This window comes from Bufo bufo, chromosome 1 (genome assembly GCF_905171765.1).
Source record: "Bufo bufo chromosome 1, aBufBuf1.1, whole genome shotgun sequence".
Classification (NCBI taxonomy): Eukaryota; Metazoa; Chordata; class Amphibia; order Anura; family Bufonidae; genus Bufo; species Bufo bufo.
In genome coordinates, this window is record NC_053389.1 from 107,968,531 (window position 1) to 107,993,133 (window position 24,603).

Sequence of the window (24,603 nt, forward strand, 5' to 3'; positions counted from 1 at the left end):
CTAGCTTTCAAATTTTGGGGGGGCACACTGGGGGCCAGGACAAAAGTAGGGGGGGGGGGGGCAGCTATAACAACAATACATTTACACAAGTATGCTGCGATACTTTACCCAATACCTAAAACAGCAACAGGGAAGAAAAGTCCTGCTGTCTGTGGTTTAAAAAAAAAATCACTCAGATTTCAACATGCCATAGTTGCCTGTGGATGACACTTTTATAGGGAGGGGGATCTGTGGATGACACTGCTATGGGGGGGATCAGTGGATGACACTGTTATAGGGAGGGGGATCTCTGGATGACACATACCGTATATATAGCATCTTATGCTATATGTGTCATCCACAGATCCACCCGATGACAGTGTCATCCCCATTTCCCCCTCCATAACAGTGTCATCCACAGATCCCCCTCCCTATAACAGTGTCATCCACAGATCCCCCTCCCTATAACAGTGTCATCCACAGATCCCCCTCCCTATAACAGTGTCATCCACAGATCCCCCTCCCCACCTCTCACAGGAGTGTACATTTGACATTTCTAGGGCTACTTTCACACCTGAGTTTAGGTGCAGATCCGTCTGGTATCTGCACAGACGGATCCGCACCTATAATGCAAACGCTTGTATCCGTTCAGAACGGATCCGTTTGCATTACCATTTTTTTTGTTTGGTTCATGATAATGCAAACGGATGCGTTTTGACTTAAATTGAAAGTCAATGGGAGGCGGATCCGTTTTCAATTGCACCATATTGTGTCAGTAAAAACGCATCCGTCCCCATTGACTTACATTGTAAGTCAGGACGGATCCATTTGGCTCAGTTTCGTCAGACGGACATCAAAACGCTGCAAGCAGCGTTTTGGTGTCCGCCTCCAGAGCGGAATGGAGGCTGAACGAAGGCAAACTGATGCATTCTGAACGGATCCTTATCCATTCAGAATGCATTGGGGCTGAACTGATCCGTTTTGGGCCGCTTGTGAGAGCTTTGAAACGGATCTCACAAGCGGACCCAGAAACGGCAGTGTGAAAGTAGCCTAAACTGTAATCCATATCCTGCAGTAACTTTAACTTTAAATCAGGATTCAGCGGCCGCTCATCTCTGCTAGTAACTTAACCTTACACCACTCGGCTAGCTTCGGTAACAGGGCCAGGCTACAGCCTACAGGCACTGCCTGTTAGTTGTTACCGAGCGAGTGCTGATTTCTGCAGGTCAGAGGATACGGATTACAGTTTAGAAGAAATGTACACTCCTGTGAGCGGTCCAGACCAGTGGCGGATGCCCCATATATAGTGCCCCAGTAGATGCCCTCAGTGTCCCCCATAATTTGCAAGTATAAAATTCCCCTTCTTAGTGCCCCCCGTAGATGACTCCATAGTACTCCTCTCCCCCCTTCCCCATAGTACCCACCATAATGTGTCCCAGTATAAAATGCCATTATTAACAAACAAATGGATCCCACAGGAGGTTGCCACGCTAATAAATCGGACAGGAAAAGAAAAATCAGGTGGTCTCTAGGACCTTAGCGTGTTGTTGCAGCCTCACCGGCAGTACATTAAAACTAATCTTTATTATTTTTACTACTAAAAGAACATATAAGTCTAGGGATCAAACAATTAAAACTATCAGGAATCGGTCATGATCGGGATATCAGTCTTTGTTGCTGAGATGTGATTCACTTCTTACACTAATGTGACCCTGAAGGGTAAGATCGCACACTATATGCCAACATGTATTAATTCAGGATCCCTACACAACCTTCCTGCCTAAAAACTGAAGCCTGCTTCCCTACATGTTTCGCCGAGCGATTCGGCGTCTTCAGGGGAAACTCAGAGGTTCAAATGTTGGGGGCGGGGTCTGGGCATTTAAACCCTCGGTTTCGCTTGCTATCACTGTCAGCCAATCACTGTGGCTGTCTCACATGGGGAGCGTGTCAACGTCATCTGTGCCTTCCTAAATCAGGGCCGGGATTCGCTATAGTCGTAGCGGATGTCTATGACATCACACAAGATGCGCGGCGCATGCGCCTTTCCGGCGCTGATGTCAGTATCTAGTCGCGTCCTTTTGCGCATGCGCAGTACTTCTTATTGTCCCGATCCCGTTTCCAGATCATCGCGCATGCTCCAGGTAATAGCTCCTGTCAATGCACTACGCTTCATCCGGACTTGCATTCTTGTATAAATCCATGCACACCTCTGTTCTATATGTCATGTCCATTCAGGGGCATTTTACACACTGGGTAGGAGCACATAGATTATTTATAACCCTAGACTTATTGTCTCTTGTATGGATATTCTGTTATATTAATTAGGGTGTGAATTATATATATTGCAAATTATGTTGCTTGATCAATATCTATATGTGATTTTGAGCCCAATAATGAGAAGTTTATAGTGATGCACCATGTCTGGCACCGATGTCCATATTGGCCTGGGGCATATCCCACTCCTATTAGGTACACCTCCTCAGGTAAGAAATGACAGATCTTTGTCTGGACAGTCATACTTCATGTATACCCATATCCCCTTTATTTGGCTCGATATAGCCCCTGCCCCCAAAGTTATTTAGGGGACAAATTATTCTGATCCCTGTGATTGACTTAATTCAGAGATGATTTTTATTATCTCAATTATATACAAATGACCAAAATAGCCAGTTATTCTTATATTTACAAAAAGGATGTGAAGGTGAATCCTTCATTTAGCCCATTAGGGGCCAGAGAACGGAGACGGTATATCCACCGCGCCTCCTCTTGCTGTAATTTGCGGTCCACACTGCCCTGCCTGGGACAGCTCTGCACCTTCTGTATCCCCCAAACCTTCAGGCCTTGTGTCTTCCCACTATGACATTCCTGTAGATGTCTAGATAGTGGCGTCTCCTCGCTGGTATTGAGTATGCTAAAGTGTTTGGAGAGCCTCCTCCTCAATTCCTGAACAGTCTTGCCAATATACAATTTATTACACTCGCATTGTATACAGTATACTACTCCAGTGCTTTTGCAATTAATGAATTCCCGGATTTTAATGGTTCGCCCGTTTTGTGGATTCATGAACTCTCTACTAGGGATCATGTATTTACAAAAACTGCACGCTCCACATGGATAGGATCCTGTAGTTTTGAGCCACGTTCCCTTACTCTTTGATGTCCTCTGAAAATGACTTCGAACCAGCAATTCTTTTAGATTGGGGCCTCGTCTGTACGTTATGCTTGGCTTATCAGGGAGTACCTGCTTCAAATCCTTGTCCATTCTCAGGATATGCCAATGTTTTTGGAGAACCTCGTAGACCTTTTTATTTTGCCAAATGTGCCTATGCATCTCACCACCCTATCTCCTACTGTTTTCCTTTTAAAAAGCAGTTCCTCCCTGTTGGTATTGACGGCTCTATTGTATGCTCGGTGCAGGACCTTCTTGGGGTAGCCCCTCATTCGAAATCTGCAATAGAGGGCATCGCTTTCTTTTTGAATGGCCTCATCATTCAAGCAGTTTCGCCGGGCCCTCAAGTATTGGCCTACGGGGATGCCTCTTTTTAACGGTAAAGGATGATGGCTTTGCCAATGTAGAAAGCTATTTGACGCCGTGGGCTTCCTGTAAACTTCCGTTTTGATACCTCCTTCCCCATCCAAGATGAATTTTAAGATCCAGGAAGCTTATGCTCTCCATTTGGATGTCCATGGTGAAGAGTAAACCTAGCTGATTATCATTGAGTTTGTCTATAAATTCAGTAAACTCTGTGACCGTGCCCTCCCAGAAAATTAAAATATCATCTATATAACGACCCCAATATGAAATTAAATCCGTGTACTGTGTATTCTCCTCTGTAAAAACGTGTTGGTCTTCCCACCACCCTAGGAATAAGTTGGCGAAACTGGGTGCGCAGACCGTCCCCATCGCCGTACCGTGTGTCTGCAAATAATAAGTGCCATCAAACATAAAATAATTGTGTGTGAGAAGAAAACGTAAAAGGTGAATAACAAAATCATTGTGATTATAGAAGTGTGTCCCTTTAGTGTACAAGTAGTGCTTGACTGCACCTATCCCCTTTTCATGTTCTATGCTCGTGTATAGAGCCTCGACGTCGAGGCTTGCTATAAGTGTAGTGGGGCCTATTTGGATGTCTTTTAATTTTCTTACCAGGTCCAATGTATCTTTGATGTAGGACGGGAGGATTTAAACAAAGGGGCTTATGAAAAGGTCAACATACGTGCTAATTCCTTCGCACATACTTTCGTTCCCGGACACAATTGGTCTGCCCGGTATTGGGTCCCGTTTTTTGTGCACCTTCGGTAGTGCGTAGAAGGTAGCGGTCGTGGGATTCGCATTGAATAGGATCTTATACTCATCTTTGGAGATCAGGTTTTCTCCTTTCGCTGTCTTTAAAAGGGCCTCTAGTTCTAATTTATATTTTATTGTGGGGTTGGAGTCTAGTTTCTTATACGTTTTTTGATCTTTCAATAATCTCATGACCATATCTACATAGTAATTTTGTTTTAATATGACTATGTTCCCCCCTTTGTCCGAGGGCTTAATAACTATTCCATCTTTTTTGATCAGATCCTCCAATACCCCCTTCTCATCTGACGTTAGATTGTTATTCACATCACTCTTTTTAGTCCTCATTCTCTCTAGGTCCCTGGTCACTAGGTTCACGAACGTCTCCACATTGGCATATCCTGAGAAGGGAGGGGTGTACCTTGATTTAGGACTCAAGTCCATTAGGGGGGCAGCAAGGGTGAAAGCTTCACCTCTGCCCTCTCTATGCAAATCTTCCAAAACTGATAATGCCTCCCGTTCTTTCCTGCCTGGGTCTTGTCTCTCCTTTTCCTTAAATTCTTTATGCAGTGCTAGCTTTCTAGCAAATAGATTAACGTCTTTTATCCAAGTGAAACAATTAAATCCTGGAGTCGGGGTAAAGGAGAGTCCCTTACTGAGTAGAGATTCATATTGGGGTCCTAGATCTACTCCAGAAATATTAATGATCTGCAATTTATTGCTGCTCTCTATATTTTCTGCTGGTTGTAACCCCACTTGTCTCTGTCTCTTAGTTGTATTCCTGGCACTAAAAAAGACGGTGGCATGGCATTGCTCCCTGGTGCTGACATTTGTGGCATGACTCCCTGTGCCCCATGCAGTGAGGAAGAAGAGGATAGAGAGGGCAAAGAGGAGGCCATCAGTTGTGTATTTCCATCTTGTATATGGGACGTCTGATTCATCAGAGGTGTGTTTTGCCATTTCTGATTCGGATTGGATCCCGTAATGTCCCCTGGATTTTGTGGGTATTTTTTAGTTTGATTTCCTCCTCTATAATACCTATTTCTCCTTTTCGTACCCGCTTGAGGGTATCTCGTATTGCCCTCTGGCTCTGAGATATCAGATTCTGAGATGTCAGTATAGTCTCTCTGTTCTATCCTCCTAGGATAGAAGGGTTTAATACTGTTCGTACTATTATAGATATATCCAGTCTCAAAATCTCTTCTATCTCTTAGGTACTTTTTATGCTTCCTCTCTTTTATTTCGGTTTGTAGGTTCTCTATATGTTTTTGAAGTCTGTTTTCAAGTATGGGAAACTCTTGCTGAGTCCGAAAGGTTCTCATGACCATATCTACATAGTAATTTTGTTTTAATATGACTATGTTCCCCCCTTTGTCCGAGGGCTTAATAACTATTCCATCTTTTTTGATCAGATCCTCCAATACCCCCTTCTCATCTGACGTTAGATTGTTATTCACATCACTCTTTTTAGTCCTCATTCTCTCTAGGTCCCTGGTCACTAGGTTCACGAACGTCTCCACATTGGCATATCCTGAGAAGGGAGGGGTGTACCTTGATTTAGGACTCAAGTCCATTAGGGGGGCAGCAAGGGTGAAAGCTTCACCTCTGCCCTCTCTATGCAAATCTTCCAAAACTGATAATGCCTCCCGTTCTTTCCTGCCTGGGTCTTGTCTCTCCTTTTCCTTAAATTCTTTATGCAGTGCTAGCTTTCTAGCAAATAGATTAACGTCTTTTATCCAAGTGAAACAATTAAATCCTGGAGTCGGGGTAAAGGAGAGTCCCTTACTGAGTAGAGATTCATATTGGGGTCCTAGATCTACTCCAGAAATATTAATGATCTGCAATTTATTGCTGCTCTCTATATTTTCTGCTGGTTGTAACCCCACTTGTCTCTGTCTCTTAGTTGTATTCCTGGCACTAAAAAAGACGGTGGCATGGCATTGCTCCCTGGTGCTGACATTTGTGGCATGACTCCCTGTGCCCCATGCAGTGAGGAAGAAGAGGATAGAGAGGGCAAAGAGGAGGCCATCAGTTGTGTATTTCCATCTTGTATATGGGACGTCTGATTCATCAGAGGTGTGTTTTGCCATTTCTGATTCGGATTGGATCCCGTAATGTCCCCTGGATTTTGTGGGTATTTTTTAGTTTGATTTCCTCCTCTATAATACCTATTTCTCCTTTTCGTACCCGCTTGAGGGTATCTCGTATTGCCCTCTGGCTCTGAGATATCAGATTCTGAGATGTCAGTATAGTCTCTCTGTTCTATCCTCCTAGGATAGAAGGGTTTAATACTGTTCGTACTATTATAGATATATCCAGTCTCAAAATCTCTTCTATCTCTTAGGTACTTTTTATGCTTCCTCTCTTTTATTTCGGTTTGTAGGTTCTCTATATGTTTTTGAAGTCTGTTTTCAAGTATGGGAAACTCTTGCTGAGTCCGAAAGGTTTGTATATCTCCTATTTCTTTTTCTAATTGTGAGGCCAATTTCGTTAGGAGCTTTTTTTCATAGTCGCATATATATGCCTGCATCCGTAGGGAGTTGTCTGTAAGCAGGTCCTCCCACCCTTTCACAAAATCAGTGTCCCCCTGATGTGCATTAGGGGTAATGCGTATTCGCATACCTCTGTACACGATTTTTTGCTGCAGGTATGTCTCCAGGCTAGTAATCTCCCATAGAGATCTGATATATCTCTTATAACATAGTAACATAGTAACATAGTACATAAGGCCGAAAAAAGACATTTGTCCATCCAGTTCGGCCTGTTATCCAGCAAGTTGATCCAGGGGAAGGCAAAAACCCTGTGAGGTAGAAGCCAATTTTCTCCACTTTAGGGGAATAAAAAATTCCTTCCCGACTCCAATCATGCAGTCAGAATAACTCCCTGGATCAACGACCCCTCTCTAGTAGCTATAGCCTGTAATATTATTACGCTCCAGAAATATATCCAGGCCCCTCTTGAATTCCTTTATTGTACTCACCATCACCACCTCCTCAGGCAGAGAGTTCCATAGTCTCACTGCTCTTACCGTAAAGAATCCTTTTCTATGTTTGTGTACAAACCTTCTTTCCTCCAGACGCAGAGGATGTCCCCTCGTCACAGTCACAGTCCTGGGGATAAATAGCTGATGGGATAGATCTCTGTACTGACCCCTGATATATTTATACATATTAATTAGATCTCCCCTCAGTCGTCTTTTTTCTAAAGTGAATAACCCTAATTTTGATAATCTTTCAGGGTACTGTAGTTGCCCCATTCCAGTTATTACTTTAGTTGCCCTCCTCTGGACCTTCTCCAGCTCTGCTATGTCTGCCTTGTTTACAGGAGCCCAGAACTGTACACAGTACTCCATGTGTGGTCTGACTAGCGATTTGTAAAGTGGTAGGACTATGTTCATATCACGGGAATCTATGCCCCTTCTGATGCAACCCATTATCTTGTTAGCCTTGGCAGCAGCTGCCTGACACTGGTTTTTGCTGCTTAGTTTGCTGTTTATTAAAATTCCTAGATCCTTTTCCATGTCAGTGTTACCGAGTGTTTTACCATTTAGTATGTACGGGTGACTTGCATTTTTCCTTCCCATGTGCATAACTTTACATTTATCAGTGTTAAACCTCATCTGCCACTTATCTGCCCAAGCCTCCAATCTATCCAGATCCCTCTGTAGTAGTATACTGTCCTCTTCAGTGTAAATTACTTTACACAGTTTAGTGTCATCTGCGAAAATTGATACTTTACTGTGCAAGCCTTCTACAAGATCATTAATAAATATATTAAAGAGAATAGGGCCCAATACTGACCCCTGAGGTACCCCACTAGTGACAGTGACCCAATCTGAGTGTGTACCGTTAATAACCACCCTCTGTTTTCTATCACTCAGCCAGTTACTTACCCACATACAGACGTTTTCTCCCAGTCCGAGCATTCTCATTTTATATACTAACCTTTTATGTGGTACAGTGTCAAATGCTTTGGAGAAGTCCAGATATACGACATCCATTGATTCGCCGCTGTCAAGTCTAGAACTTACCTCCTCATAGAAACTGATTAAATTAGTCTGACATGACCGATCCCTCACGAAGCCATGCTGATATGGCGCTATTTGCTTATTTCCGTTGAGATGCTCTAATATAGCATCTCTCAGAAAACCTTCAAACAGTTTACCCACAACAGATGTTAAACTTACCGGCCTATAGTTTCCAGGCTCTGTTTTTGGTCCCTTTTTGAATATTGGCACCACATTTGCCACGCGCCAATCCTGTGGGACGTTCCCTGTCAGTATAGAGTCTGCAAATATCAGAAATAAGGGTCTGGCTATGACATTACTTAATTCCTTTAGGATACGGGGGTGTATGTCATCCGGTCCTGGCGATTTGTCTATTTTAATCTTTTTAAGTCGCTGATGTACTTCTTCCTGGGTCAGACAGGACACTTTTAATGGGGAATTTATTTTTGCATTCTGCATGTCATCTGACAATTTATTTTCCTCAGTGAATACATTGGAGAAAAAAATATTTAACAGCTTTGCTTTCTCCTCGTCGCTCTCTGCGACTCTCCCCTCATTACTCTTTAAAGGGCCGACACCTTCAGATTTATACTTTTTAACATTTATATAATTGAAGAACATTTTAGGGTTAGTTTTACTCTCTTTGGCAATTAATCTCTCGGTCTCTAGTTTGGCCGCTTTTATTTGTTTTTTACATGTTCTATTTTTTTCCTTATAGTTTTTCAGTGCTTCCGTGCTACCCTCCTGTTTTTTTTTTAAATCAGATGTTTCTTTATTAACATTTTTCAGTCTTATTTTATCACATTAACATGATATTTTGTAGACCACAGATGTATACATTATCTGTCATATATAATATATAATATATACATTATATTACACATATCTACATAAGACATGGCATAAATCCACATATAAACTCCGGTATCAAAAGTATTTTCAATGTGAGTACAATTATCCATCCTAAACAAATAAACCCATACCTCCCCCCCCCCCCCCTCCCTAATCCTTTTAAGGCAGGACACACTCTTAAAACATCTTCCTTAGTCATCACTCTCGGGGTGTCGGCACCACATTACTCCTAAATAAGCCATCCACCATCATCTAATTCCAATCAGCGATGTTTCATATAACATCACAGTCCATCATCAATCTTCCCATACAGCCACATTCCAATTCCAGGTAACCCCCTCACTATCAGGCTTCTATAAATGCACCACACACCTACTACCATCCGATATTCCATATATATCATCCATTCTCACTGCATTCACCTTGTCATAGAAAAAGTCCTTGTAAGTGCCAGCCAGGAGCTACAGCACCCAGAATTATCAATCCAGCTGCCCCAGATTGCTTCGAATTTGGACAGACACTTCCTTTTTTGATATACTCCTCTTTCTAAGCGAATCACAGTATTTAATCTAGCAACATATTCTGATATATCAGGAGGTATGGGCTGGATCCACTTTGCTGCCAATGTTTTCCTAGCTTGATATAGCATTCTCCCTATTCCAGTAATTATAACAGACTGTAAATTATCATCTGGTACCAGGCCTAATACACACAGTTTGGGATCCAACTTAAAACTAGCACTATATACTTTGTTCACCAGATGTAGTATTGCCTTCCAATAAGATGACAGTGATGAACATGACCACATCATGTGCAATAGGTCAGCTTCATCACTTCCACACTTCGGACAGGCTGGACTATCTCTGTAGCCTATTTTATGCAAGAACACTGGGGTCTTATATACCCTATGTATTAAATATAGATGGGATAACCGTGCTGCCTCACTAAGGGATAAAATAGGGGTAAGTTCCACCACCTCAGTCCACTGCTCATCCGTGAGTACCCCTAGATCTTTTTCCCACTGACGTCTACTTGTTAATGGATACCCCTTAAGAAAGTCCTCTAAAAGGGCCTGATACACCATGGAGATTGCTCCCTTCACTGAACCAGCTGCAATCACCATATTCAATGTCTGGCTTGACATAAATGTCATTGGGGCTATCTTAGATTGAGCTTCTAAAGCATGTCTAAGTTGTAAGTACCGATAGAACTGTGAAGAAGACAGCCCATATTCAGAGCACAATTGTTGGTATTGTTTTAAAGTTAATTTAAAATAAATATGGCTCAGATTCCACACCCCTTTTTTATTCCACTGGGAGAATCCATTCAGGTTTTCCAATTCCTGAAGTGCGGGGTTATGCCATAAAGGCGAGATGTTCATCAGCCCTGTTATCCCTAAAATACTCTTTGCCTTATTCCATACTTTCCTCATAAGAATCAAGGTCGGAATATTTCCCATTTCTCCTTTTATTTCTCCTTCAATGGCTACCAGCGGGGGAGACCTATTTGCAGCCCACTTTATCAGCTGACCACTCTTCCCTCCCATGTCATCTATTACCCCCCACCCTTTAAAATGTTGGAGTTGAGCCGACAGAAAATAAAGCATAGGATTAGGCAAAGCCAGACCACCGGCTTCTTTATTCCTCTGCAGAATTTCATATCTTATTCTTCCTCTGTTATTTTTCCAAATAAAAAACCGGAACAGCTGCTGTATTTTATGGAAGAAATGCACTGGGATCCATATGGGGGAATTATGCAAAATGTAAAGCAACTGAGGCATGAATATCATTTTAAGCAAATTGCCTCTACCGATCATAGAGAGAGGCAATTTATGCCAAACAACAACCTTGCTTCTAAACCTCCCTAACAAGGGTATTAAATTGCTAGGAATATAATCTGCAGGGTTCATTGACACAGTCACTCCAAGATATTTAAAGGATTGCACCACCTTGAGTTCAGAGAAAGTAGCATGAGTGGTATGCATTCGAGAAGATACCGGGAGAATTACTGACTTATCCCAGTTTATGCGAAGTCCAGACTGATCACCAAACTGCGATATTATAGAGATTATGGAGTCTATGGAGTCCACCAGATTACCTACATAAATTAGCATGTCATCTGCGTATAAAGATACGCGCTCCTCACTAGAGCCCCTCCCTAGCCCTCTCATCAGTGGAGTAGATCGTAAAAGGCACGCCAATGGCTCAATCGCTATTGCAAATAGCAAGGGAGACAGCGGGCAACCCTGTCTCGTCCCCCTCTCCAATGCAACTGAGGGTGATAATTGACCGTTCACTCTAATTCTGGCTCTGGGCTCACTGTACAGAAGCTTAACCCATTTTAGAAAACTTATTCCAAAGCCCATCTTAGTCATGACCGCCCACAAATACTCCCACTCAACGCTGTCAAAAGCTTTGGCAGCGTCAAGTGAGATCACAGCAGCTTCACTATCCTGACCTTCCCTCCCCTCCAACTGCAGGTTTATGAACAAGCGCCTAGGATTCAATGCCGTGGATTTTCCAGGCATGAACCCAGATTGATCATCATGAATAATAGACTGAATGACTACCCTCCTGTTTTAGTGTTTTATATGATTTCTTTTTGTCATTTATTGCTTTCTTTACAGTTCTATTTATCCACATTGGTTTCTTTTTGTTCCTTAACCTTTTATTCCCATACGGTATGTACCTCTCACAATGAGATTTTAGGATGTTTTTAAAGATATCCCATTTTGTGTCTGTATTTGTGAGGACTTTGTCCCAGTTAGTTTGGCCTATGGCCTCTCTTAGTTGGCTAAATTTAGCTTTTTTGAAGTTTGGTATTTTTGTTCCTCCCTGTAGAAACGCTCTTTTGAATGATAATTGGAAGGTTATTACTTTATAGTCACTATTTCCCAGGTGTCCCCCAACCTGCACGTCTGTTGTTCTGTCAGGTCTATTGGTTAATACTAAGTCCAGTATGGCCGTCCCTCTAGTCGGGTCCTGAACCAGTTGGGAGAGGTAATTGTCTTTGGTTATTGCCAAGAACCTGTTTCCCTTATGAGATATACAAGTTTCAGTTTCCCAGTCTATATCTGGGTAGTTGAAGTCCCCCATAATAACCACCTCATTATGATTTGCCGCCTCGTCTATCTCGTTTAGTAGTAGATTTTCTGTGGACTCTGGAATATTAGGTGGTTTATAGTAAACTCCTATTAGTAATTTATTGTTGTTTTTAGCTCCATGTATCTCTACCCACAGTGACTCCACATGTTCATGTCCCTCACTTATATCTTCTCGGACTGTGGGCTTTAGACAGGACTTTATATAAAGGCAGACCCCTCCCCCTCTCCGGTTTTGACGATCCTTTCTAAACAGACTGTAACCTTGTACATTAACTGCCCAGTCATAGCTATCATCCAGACATGTCTCAGTTATTCCCACTATGTCATAGTCCTCCTCACACATCACTAACTCCAGTTCACCAGTTTTATTAGTCAGGCTTCTGGCATTAGTATACATACATTTGAGAGGTTTATGTATATTTTTTACCCTACACCTTTCCTTCTGAACTGTTCTAGTCCCTCCTTCCATTCCTCCCCCAGTCCCACTACCTTGCCCCCGGTCTCTATCTGCAATATCTTCCCCTCCTATAACGCAATTACCCTCCCCCCCAGTCCCTAGTTTAGACACTCCTCCAACCTTCTAGCCATCTTTCTCCCCAGCACAGCTGCCCCTTCCCCATTGAGGTGCAGCCCGTCCCTACGATAGAGCTTGTAGCCGACAGAGAAGTCGGCCCAGTTCTCCAGGAACCCAAACCCCTCCTTCCTACACCAGTTCTTGAGCCACTTGTTAATCTCCCTAATCTCCCATTGCCTTTCTTGTGTGGCTCGTGGTACAGGCAGTATTTTGGAAAATACTACCTTTGAGGTCCTTGCCCTCAGCTTTTGACCTAAATCCCTGAAATCATTTTTAAGGACTCTCCACCTACCTCTAACTTTGTCATTGGTTCCGATATGGACCATGACCGCTGGATCGTCTCCAGCCCCTCCCAGTAATCTGTCAACCCGATCCGCGATGTGTCGAACTCTAGCGCCAGGAAGACAGCACACTGTTCGGCGATCACGGTCTTTGTGACAGATTTCCCTATCTGTTCCCCTAATAATGGAGTCTCCCACTACCAGCACCTGTCTGGTCTGCCCTGCTCTCCTGGTTCCCTGCTTACTGGAGCTGACATTCCCCTGACTGGCAGAGGAAGTGTCTGGCTGCAGCAGTGCCGTCCCCGGACTGACATCCCCCTCATCTGCCAAACGTGCAAACTTGTTGGGGTGTGTTAGATCAGGGCTAGCCTCCCTGGCACTCTTCCCTCTACCCCGCTTTCTAACTTTTACCCAGCTAGCTACCTCACTTTCCTCAGCCTCCTCTCTGTCACCCTCCCCCTCATCTACCCCAAAGAGTGCTTGCTCGGTGAGAAGCAAACTCTTTTGCAAATTATCAATGCCTCTCAGTGTTGCAACTTGCCCATTTAGAGACTCGATTTGCGATTCCAAACGGGTAATTTGCTCACATCTAGAACAAAGATATACACCCTTGAACTCCTGTTCCAGGACTGCATACATCATGCAAGATGTGCACTGGACTGCGTTGTAAATTGTGCAACACATACTAAATGGGGATTCCTACAGTAAAAAAGTAAAACAGTTTAAATGAATTAGATTTAGACCCTGTCTGCTGTAGTCGAAGGACCACGTAAAATTAAGCCAACAACACACAGGAAATTATATCCAACCTTAGTCTCCAAACTCCTTTTCTTGAACTCCTTGTTTTTTAACTCCACTTAATAAGAAGCCACTTAGTAGAGCAAGCCTCAGGAAGAGCAGGCTCTGAAGAGTGTAAGTGGGTCAATTTATAGCACCTGGTTGCCCCGGGCACTCGCCTTAATTAAGCAGAGAAAAAAGAAAAAGGGGGGATTTTAAATAGCAGTACTAGAATACAAACACTTAACTTGCAATGATCTGATTGATCTCTTTAAAAGCCTGGGAGATATCTCGGCAGTTTAATGGGAGATTGTCACTGGAGAACACTATATTGGCCTCAGATAGGAAGGTTTGACTGTTCAATTGATTGGAGAGGAACCCTGCCATATCATTACACTTGTATCTCAACCAAGCTAGTTTTGTGAGTGCATATAATGATACAGTATATATCCGGAGGCTCCAAAACAGGGCAGTGTGACCGCTATCACTGGCATAAATTGCAGATCCTATGTTGGATTGGGCGGATAAGCCCCTCTATATACCATTATTAACAAACAAATGGATCCCACAGGAGGTTGCCACGCTAATAAATCGGACAGGAAAAGAAAAATCAGGTGGTCTCTAGGACCTTAGCGTGTTGTTGCAGCCTCACCGGCAGTACATTAAAACTAATCTTTATTATTTTTACTACTAAAAGAACATATAAGTCTAGGGATCAAACAATTAAAACTATCAGGAATCGGTCATGATCGGGATATCAGTCTTTGTTGCTGAGATGTGATTCACTTCTTACACTAATGTGACCCTGAAGGGTAAGATCGCACACTATATGCCAACATGTATTAATTCAGGATCCCTACACAACCTTCCTGCCTAAAAACTGAAGCCTGCTTCCCTGCATGTTTCGCCAAGCGATTCGGCGTCTTCAGGGGAAACTCACAGGTTCAAATGTTGGGGGCGGGGTCTGGGCATTTAAACCCTCGGTTTCGCTTGCTATCACTGTCAGCCAATCACTGTGGCTGTCTCACATGGGGAACGTGTCAACGTCATCTGTGCCTTCCTAAATCAGGGCCGGGATTCGCTATAGTCGTAGCGGATGTCTATGACATCACACAAGATGCGCGGCGCATGCGCCTTTCCGGCGCTGATGTCAGTATCTAGTCGCGTCCTTTCGCGCATGTGCAGTACTTCTTATTGTCCCGATCCTGTTTCCAGATCATCGCGCATGCTCCAGGTAATAGCTCCTTGCATCCTGTCAATGCACTACGCTTTATCCGGACTTGCATTCTTGTATAAATCCATGCACACCTCTGTTCTATATGTCATGTCCATTCAGGGGCATTTTACACACTGGGTAGGAGCACATAGATTATTTATAACCCTAGACTTATTGTCTCTTGTATGGATATTCCGTTATATTAATTAGGGTGTGAATTATATATATTGAAAATTATGTTGCTATATCAATATCTATATGTGATTTTGAGCCCAATAATGAGAAGTTTATAGTGATGCTCCATGTCTGGCACCGATGTCCATATTGGCCTGGGGCATATCCCACTCCTATTAGGTATGTAGATTGGGGGTAATTGTCATCCACAGATAACAGTGTCATCCACAGATCCCCCTCCCTATAACAGTGTCATCCACAGATCCCCCTCCCTATAACAGTGTCATCCACAGATCCCCCTCCCCGCCTCTCACAGGAGTGTACATTTGACATTTCTAGGGCTACTTTCACACCTGCGTTTAGGTGCAGATCCGTCTGGTATCTGCACAGACGGATCCGCACCTATAATGCAAACGCTTGTATCCGTTCAGAACGGATCCGTTTGCATTACCATTTTTTTTGTTTGGTTCATGATAATGCAAACGGATCCGTTTTGACTTAAATTGAAAGTCAATGGGAGGCGGATCCGTTTTCAATTGCACCATATTGTGTCAGTAAAAATGCATCCGTCCCCATTGACTTACATTGTAAGTCAGGACGGATCCATTTGGCTCAGTTTCGTCAGACGGACATCAAAACGCTGCAAGCAGCGTTTTTTTGGTGTCCGCCTCCAGAGCGGAATGGAGGCTGAACGGAGGCAAACTGATGCATTCTGAACGGATCCTTATCCATTCAGAATGCATTGGGGCTGAACTGATCCGTTTTGGGCCGCTTGTGAGAGCCTTGAAACGGCTCTCACAAGCGGACCCAGAAACGGCAGTGTGAAAGTAGCCTAAACTGTAATCCATATCCTGCAGTAACTTTAACTTTAAATCAGGATTCAGCGGCCGCTCATCTCTGCTAGTAACTTAACCTTACACCACTCGGCTAGCTTCGGTAACAGGGCCAGGCTACAGCCTACAGGCACTGCCTGTTAGTTGTTACCGAGCGAGTGCTGATTTCTGCAGGTCAGAGGATACGGATTACAGTTTAGAAGAAATGTACACTCCTGTGAGCGGTCCAGACCAGTGGCGGATGCCCCAGTAGATGCCCTCAGTGTCCCCCATAATTTGCAAGTATAAAATTCCTCTTCTTAGTGCCCCCGTAGATGACTCCATAGTACTCCTCTCCCCCTTCCCCATAGTACCCACCATAATGTGTCCCAGTATAAAATGCTACTGCACAGAACCCCCCATATGAAATACCCCTTTTTTGTGGCCTCAATAGATGCCCCTATAGTGCCCACCAATAATGTGCCAGTAATAAGTGCCCCCAATAACGTGCCAGTAACAAGAGCCCCCCCCCAGTGTTCCAGTAACAAGAGCCCCCCATCATGTGCCAGTAACAAGAGCCCCCCATCATGTGCCAGTAATAAGAGCCCCCCCATCATGGGCCAGTAACAAGAGCCCCCCATCATGTGCCAGTACCAAGAGCCCCCCATCATGTGCCAGTAATAAGCCCCCCATCATGTGCCAGTAAAAAGACCCCCATCATGTGACAGTAATAAGCCCCATCATGTGCCAGTAATAAGCCCCCCATCATGTGCCAGTAATAAGCCCCTCATCATGTGCCAGTAATAAGCCCCCCATCATGTGCCAGTAATAAGCCCCCCATAATGTGCCTGTAATAAGCCCCCCATCATGTGCCAGTAAGAAGCCCCCCATCATGTGCCAGTAATAAGCCCCCCCCCCCCCCGCAATGTGCCAGTAACAAGAGCCCCCCTAATGTGCCTGTAAAACTATTGTAAAAAAAACCCAAAAAACACTTATACTTACCTCCATGTCAGCGATGCGATGCAGGCCTCTTCCGGCCTGTGTCCCGTGCTGTATGGCTCAGGCGGCGCGCTGACGTCATCGCGCCGCCTGCGCCGGCCTCTGATAGGCTGCCAGCCTAGTGCCTGCAGCCTATCAGAGGAAGGGGAAGGGGCACGCCTCTCCCCCCCTACAGCAGCACAGGCAGATGACTATGGAGATGAGCGCAATGGAAGCGCTCATCTCCCTGTTGTGCCCGGCTGCAGCCGCTTAGTTGGGGGGGGGGGGGCACAGCGTGATGTAGGGGGGCCGTGGCCCCCCTGGCGATGCCACTGGTCTAGACAGCACTAAACCAGACAGTCAAAAGGTCATAGTGTTTTTTTAACTTAGCTTTGCATGGTAACTGTGTAAAATTACTAGCTTCACAGTGCACAGGCTAAAAAATCCCAAAGTATTTCAGCATTTGGTAGCTGTTCATTAACCTTTTCCATAGTGCAGTGGAAATACAGTGCAATAATGCTTCATTCACACAGTCAGTGTTTGGTCAGTGATTTCCATCAGTGATTGAGAGCCAAAACCAGGTGGGGCTCTAAACAGAACAGGTGCAGATCTTTCCCTTATACCTTATGTCTGTGGAGGCTCCACTCCTGGTTTTGGCTCACAATCACTGATGGGAATCACTGACTGAACACTGACGTGTGAATGAGGCTTAACAGTGGCAATGAACAGGATTACAATCTAATATATAAAGCTGAGTGTATATATGTATGTCCGCTAAAGGAATCTGCACCGTTGCATTTACAATCACAAAATTTTGCACAGCCGCCTCCTGTGACTCAGGGAACGTCATAGACTATGTTTTCAGTGGAAATTTTCACCCTGCGCTTTCCAATTATTTGCCAAAAATATGCTTAGTAACTGTCACACCTGTGAAAGTTGTTAGAAGGTCTGAAAGACTTACTGCTCATTAGTGATCTGACAGCCTCTTTTGGTTTCACTTTGTCTGTGTGTTGCTGGTATGTCCACACCTCCTGTTCAGGTGTGGATTATGTGACCTTTACCTCTCCCTATTTAGTCTGACTTTACCCATCACTCATTGCTCTGGATAGCTTCATTTGGTTTTGGAAGAGCTGGAGTGTGGTTCTTGTTGAAGTCCTGTTCATCCATCATCGTCAGAAGTTAAGTTTTCCGCTTGTTGTGTTTTGTAATCCCCCCACCCTCTTGGTTTACTAGGCCTCAGCGAGACGCTGGTTTCTTTCACCAGGGAAGGAACGGGTTGTCTCTTCCCTGTCATTACCTTTATGGCATCCGAGGGTTGCCAGGGTTCCTGTGTATGGGCATCTCTACCATCGAGAGGTGCCCATACGGATAGGAGTTAGGGCCAGGAGCAGGGTGGTGACCCTTTTTCTTCCCTAGCGGTGAAGCCTAGTGTCTTTCCTTTTCTTTATTGTTGTCTTTTGGTGTTCTCCTCTACTACATCCGTGACAGTAACCTAACTGCCAAACTACAGGAGACATTGTCTGTTGGCTGTTGTGGCAGTTAGCCTGGATATTCAGCAGGTTCCTTATAGCAATTAATCACAGCTCAGCTTCTATTTTGCTACAGGTCATTAATATGAGTTCTGATTGGTTGCTATAGACAACGCAGGACATTCTTAGTATAAGGGTTCATGCACATGACCGTATGTATTTTGCGGTCCGCAAAAAATATGGATGACATCCGTGTGCATTTCGTATATTACTGAACAGCTGGCCCTTCATAGAGCAGTACTATCCATGTCCGCCGTAACGCGGACAATAATAGTACATGTTCTATTTTTTTGCAGAACGGAAATACGGACATACAGAAATGGAATGCACAAGGAGCAGACCCATTGAAGTGAATGGTTCCGCTCGCGGTCCGCAAAAAGTACGGAACGGACACGGAAAGAAAATACGTTCGTGTGCATGAGCCCTAAGGCCCCTTTCATACGGGCGAGAATTCCGCGCGGGTGCAATGCGTGAGGTGAACGCATTGCACCCGCACTCAATCCGGACCCATTCACTTCAATGGGGCTGTTCAGATGAGCAGTGATTTTCACGCATCACTTGTGCGTTGCGTGAAAATCGCAGCATGTTCTATATTCTGCGTTTTTCACGCAATGCAGGCCCCATAGAAATGAATGGGGATGCGTCAAAATCGCAAGCATCCGCAACCAAGTGCGGATGCGGTGCGATTTTCACACATGGTTGCTAGGAGATGATAGGGATGAAAGCAACCCCGGACCCCTTTAAAGTGTATTCCCTGTATTATTTTCACTTATAACATGGTTATAAAGGGAAAATAATAGCATTCTTAATACAGAATGCTTAGTAAACTGTAGATTTAGGTGTTAAAAAAATAAAATAAAATAACTTACCTGTTCCATTTGATCGCGCAGCCGGCATCCTCTTCTTGCTTCTTCTTTCAGGACCTGCAAAAGGACCTTTGGTGACGTAATCGCGCTCACCACGTGGTGAGCGCGGTGACGTCAGCGCAGGTCCTGCTGAATGAAGATGAAGATTACATAATCAAAGGTCCTTTTGGAGGTCCTGAAAGAAGAAGCAAGAAGAGGATGCCGGCTGCGCGATCAATTGGAACAGGTAAGTTAATTATTTATTTTTTTAGACCTCAATCTACAGTTTACTATGCATTCTGTATTATGAATGCTATTATTTCCCCTTATAACCATGTTATAAGGGAAAATATTAAAATCTACAGAATACCTAACCCAAACCCGAACTTCAGTGAAGAAGTTCGGGTTCGGGTCTGGGTACCACAGTCAGTTTTTTATCACGCACGAGCAAAACGCATTGCACCCGCGCGATAAAAACTGAACATCGGAATGCAATCGCAGTCAAAACTGACTGCAATTGCATACCTACTCACACGATTTTCCCGCGACGCACCCGCATCCTATCCGGCCCTCACACGCGACGCCCATGTGAAAGAGGCCTAAGACATCTTATGTGTGAGTTAATATGATTTTGATTGCGACGTTTAGCCAACGTTGTTGTAGAGGCTGATGTAACTCACATTACCTTAAGTGTTTACTAATTCTGTGGGTTTTCTATACTGTCAATTAAAGACAATAATGCCCCATAAGAAAAGGAATTCGATTGAAAGATTGTCAGGCCACTGTGGAGGTCACTGTTAAGGGGGCAGGGGACTGTGGAGGCCACTATTAAAGGGTCAGCTGCTGTGGAGGTCACTGTTAAGGCAGCAGGGTACTGTGAGGTCACTGTTAAAGGGAGCGGGGTACTATGGCAGTCACTGTTAAAGGGGCAGGCGCTGTGGAGGTCTCTGTTAAGGGAACAGGGAATGGTGGAGGTCACAGTTAAGGGGACTGTCCCCTATGGAGGTCACTGTTAAGGGGTGGGGTGCTGTAGAGGTCACTCTTAAGGGGGCAGGTCCCTGTGGAGGTCACTGTCAAGTGGTTGGGGTGCTGTGGAACTCACTGTTAAAGGGGCAGGCTGCTGTAAAAGTCATAGTTAAGGGGGTGGGCTGCTGTGGAGGTCCCATTTTAAGGAGGAGGGGCACTGTAGGGGGGGCAGTGTTAAGGGGTGGGGTTCTGTGGAGGTCACGTTATGGAGGGATACTGTCGATATCTTTATTTTAATTTTTTTATCAGATAATTTTTATTATTTTCATATAAAATACATATATATTTGGAATCCAAATATAATTATTAATAAAGCACATATGTTCAAACCCAGCACGGGTAGCAAATTATACACAAAAGAAAAAGCAAGGAACAGTTGCATACATATATGTAAAAAACTAAATTACACCCCCCCACCCCCCCTTGAACCGCACCCAGCCTGATATGATCTTTAGACCTTTACCAATCTCTTAACTCAAAGTACCAGTGTCTCAATAAAAATATTTTGTTGACCACCGTGTTATGTTTTTTCCCTTTCCTCTAAACTCCTTATGCTGAAGTGTTGATCCTCACATTCGTAATCAAAAGACGTCTAGATGGTAACCCTGGGGTTGTTACCCACAATCCCCAGATAGATTCAAATTTCTTAAAGGTATCTCTCTTGGTATATATTCCCTTTTCCATCTCTATTAACGTATTCATGCGGGCAATAAACTCCAGCCTGGTAGGCACTTTAGTACTGATCCAGTATTTTGCAATCAGCTTCCTAGCATTGTATAGTAATCTGCTAATACCTATTGCTACACCCTCCACAGATTCGTCAGGTAGGAGGCCCAAAACACACACCAATGGGTCAGCCTGAAGTCTGATACTATATACCTCATAGATAATATCTAAGACATCTCGCCAAAAGGGGCCCAAAGCTGTACATTCCCAAAACATGTGCATGATATGTGCGTCAGGGCTACCACATTTGGGTTATTGAGAAGTGTCTCGCAGTCCCAACTTGTAAAGGAACATGGGTGTCCTGTACAGTCGTGGCCAAAAGTTTTGAGAATGACACAAATATTAGTTTTCACAAAGTTTGCTGCTAAACTGCTTTTCGGTCTTTGTTTCAGTTGTTTCTGTGATGTAGTGAAATATAATTACACGCACTTCATACGTTTCAAAGGCTTTTATCGACAATTACATGACATTTATGCAAAGAGTCAGTATTTGCAGTGTTGGCCCTTCTTTTTCAGGACCTCTGCAATTCGACTGGGCATGCTCTCAATCAACTTCTGGGCCAATTCCTGACTGATAGCAACCCATCCTTTCATAATCACTTCTTGGAGTTTGTCAGAATTAGTGGGTTTTTGTTTGTCCACCCATGGCCATGGGCCATGGACCCAAAATGTCAACGTTTTGGTCCCCGAGCCACTTTTGCCTTATGGCACGGTGCTTCATCGTGCTGGAAAATGCATTGTTCTTCACCAAACTGTTGTTGGATTGTTGGAAGAAGTTGCTGTTGGAGGGTGTTTTGGTACCATTCTTTATTCATGGCTGTGTTCTTGGGCAAAATTGTGAGTGAGCCCACTCCCTTGGATGAGAAGCAACCCCACACATGAATGGTCTCAGGATGCTTTACAGTTGGCATGACACAGGACTGATGGTAACGGTCACCTTTTCTTCTCCGGACAAGCCTTTATCCAGATGCCCCAAACAATCGGAAAGAGGCTTCATCGGAGAATATGACTTTGCCCCAGTCCTCAGCAGTCCATTCACCATACTTTCTGCAGAAGATCAATCTGTCCCTGATGTTTTTTTTGGAGAGAAGTGGCTTATTTGCTGCCCTTCTTGACACCAGGCCATCTTCCAAAAGTCTTCACCTCACTGTGCGTGCAGATGCGCTCACACCTGCCTGCTGCCATTCTTGAGCAAGCTCTGCACTGGTGGCACTCCAATCCCGCAGCTGAATCCTCTTTAGGAGACGATCCTGGGGCTTGCTGGACTTTCTTGGACGCCCGGAAGCCTTCTTAACAAGAATTGAACATCTTTCCTTGAAGTTATTGATGATCCTATAAATTGTTGATTGAGGTACAATCTTAGTAGCCACAATATCCTTGCCTGTGAAGCCATTTTTATGCAACGCAATGATGGCTGCACGTGTTTCTTTGCAGGTCACCATGGTTAACAATGGAAGAACAATGATTTCAAGCATCACCCTCATTTTAACATGTCAAGTCTGCTATTTTAACCCAATCAGCCTGACATAACGATCTCCAGCCTTGTGCTCGTCAACATTCTCACCTGAGTTAACAAGACGATTACTGAAATGATCTCAGCAGGTCCTTTAATGACAGCAATGAAATGCAGTGGAAAGGTTTTTTTGGGATTAAGTAAATTTTTATGGCAAAGAAGGACTGCAATTCATCTGATCACTCTTCATAACATTCTGGAGTATATGCAAATTGCTATTAGAAAAACTTAAGCAGCAAATTTTCCAATTTCCAATATTTATGTAATTCTCAAAACTTTTGCCAACGACTGTACACTCTATGTACTAAATATAGTTGTGACAGTCTTTGAGGTTCACATAGTGATAATATAGGGCCTTTCTCCAACACTGCCGCCCATTGTAAGTCAGTCAAAGGCCCCACATCTGTACCCCATTTGTCCTTGACCTTTAGTGTGAAGCGGTCCTGATAATATGAAAGCAGAATTTTATGAAAAGCGGAAATAACCCCTTTGGTATCCCCTCCTTTCCTGATCTGATCCGCTATGAGAGATGTTTTTATAGCGAGGTCAGTAGCCTTCCCCTGTGCAGCTAGTGCATGGCGCAGTTGAAGATACTGGTAGAAATTGGAGTTAGCAATTTTAAATTCCTCTTTTAATTGATCAAAACTCTTAAGGGTTCCATTAATATATAACTGCGACAACTAAAACACTCCTTTTTCTTCCCTAAACCATTGTGATTCCAGAGAGGGGTGACAGCAGTGCAGCCCAATATATTTGTAATATCTTTCAGTTTTTGCCACACTTTACTAAATAAAAGAATACTCGGGAAATTATCTGGCGGACATGTGTCTGAGCTAAGTTCCAAAATATAACTTGGTGGCTTTCCCCCAATTAAATGTGAGACTAATATACCCACTGAGTTAATATTGCCTTCCTTCCCCCACGACTTAAATTTCTGAACTTGTGATGCCAAAAAGTACAACCACGGATTAGGAATCGCCAGCCCTCCGTTATCTTTGTCTCTTTGTAAAGTTTCTATCCTAATTCTAGGATTTTTTCAGCTCCATATCAGAGACCCGAATAACCCCTGTATTTTATAAAAATGTCTCATCGGTATCCAAATTGGGCTGTTATGGAGAATATACAGGAAATGTGGCATAAGCACGATTTTCACCAAATTAGCTCTACCTATGATTGAGAGCGGTAATTTACACCAACTGTTTATTTTTTGTACGCTCCCATCTATTAATGGGTACAGGTTTAAAGCGATGTAATCTTGCGGTCAAGGAGATATTTTTATCCCCAAGTATTTAAAGAATGCATCCACTCACAGGGGTAGTATTTTGCCTGTGATATAGGGTCTATAGGGAGCAAAACTGAATTATCCCAGTTAATAGTAAGTCCCGAATATGAGCCAAAGTTTTCTATCAGTCTCATCACATATGGTATAGAATGCAGGATATTATCCAGAAACAGTAACATATCATCAGCGTAAAGTGCTATTTTTTCCTCTATAATACCATGCTTAACCTCCTCAGGACCGCCGTACGCAGGATTGCGTCTTTGCGGCGGTCCTGTTGTTCTGGGTGGACGCGCCGGTGCGTCCTCTCGCGAGACGCGAGATTTCGTGCATTGCCGGCCCGCGCATGCGCATCGCGGGCCGGCAAAAGTTAAAGAAGTATTTCGTCACCAGCCTGCCAGCAACGATCATTGGCTGGCAGGCTGGCGATTTTCAAAAAATCAAATCAGAAGCCAGATAACAGATCATATTAGTAAATATGATCTGTTATATGGCTTCTCTGCTTCTCTGCTGGTCCTTTTCGTCGGTTGGATCCAGCAGAGAAGCAGAGATCACTGTGAGTACCCACCAACACTACACCTTAGCCCCTGATCACCTTCCATCACCCCCATCATCCTAATTAACCCCTTGATCGCCCCCTGTCAATCACT